Source organism: Leishmania donovani, chromosome 18 (assembly GCF_000227135.1).
Source record: "Leishmania donovani BPK282A1 complete genome, chromosome 18".
Classification (NCBI taxonomy): Eukaryota; Euglenozoa; class Kinetoplastea; order Trypanosomatida; family Trypanosomatidae; genus Leishmania; species Leishmania donovani.
The window spans coordinates 71961-73059 of NC_018245.1; positions in this window are offsets into that span (position 1 = coordinate 71961).

Below are 1099 nucleotides of genomic sequence, written 5' to 3' on the forward strand. Positions count from 1 at the left end.
CCACCCAGGGCTCGCCACAGGCCTCCACCACCGCGTGTGGGGCGAAGCAGCGCTTCACACGCGCGCTACAAAAATGCCAACACAGTCATTTCAGAACGGCCTGCGCCTCAAACTCCGCCCACCGCCCCGCGCTGCGCAGGTCGCCTCACAGCCGCTTCCCTCACCAGTGGGCCGTGTGAGGGCCCGGGGCGAGACAGTCGTTCAAGTGCCGTGGGCACCCTTGCCCATCACGTGGATGGGCACAGACCTGTTCACAGTCGCAGGTCGCCCCGACGCCACGCCGTCCAGGGCACGGCCGCCCACATCTGCAGGGATGCATCGCACTCGCCTCCCCCCTACGTCGTAGGCACCTGGCCCGGTCACCACCTCAAGTGGTTCGGCATTTGGCAGGGATATAGGAGGGCTGCTTTGGCCTCCTCCACCCACACAGAGGGTGCGGGGCCGCTGGGCCCTGAGATGCCACGCGCGGAGGTGTGTCTCCCTCGCCGTCAGTGAACACGACCGAGTTGCCGGCGACAACGGCCAACACGTGGAGGCGGAGTGGACTAAACTGGAGATGAGCGTCCAGTACGGGCCATGTAGACAGAAGTGATTACGCAGAGGCGCATTGGGGAGAGGAGTCACAGAATAAGCTCGCTCACGAGTGACGTTTAAAGGTCCGGGAAGAAGGGCGATGACGTATCGTGACGGTAATCCCGCTATCCAGCGCGTGTATCGTAGTCGGCCCCACAAACGTCTCACAAGTGCACCTGGGAGCAGCCTCGAAGCCAGATCGTTGCGCAGCTACACGCTGCGTGTTCGGCAAACACCGCATCTCTGCCAAATTGAGCGTACACTGGGAGTGGCTCGTGCGACTCGTCAATGTGGTGCCAACTCTGCACGGCATCTCCATCACACGCTGTGTGTCTGCACCGGCGCAGTCGACGGCATCCATTTCGCTGGCACAGCGCCCAAGCACCGGGGACGCGGGGTCTTCGGAACGAGACTTCACCGCCTTCACGCAGGTGCCGCTCTGTGACCGTTCTGAACCGCCGTACCGCCACGAATGCGGTATGTGCGCGATCCGCGGTGTCCGCGTCTTCTGCGTGTAGTCCTCTGA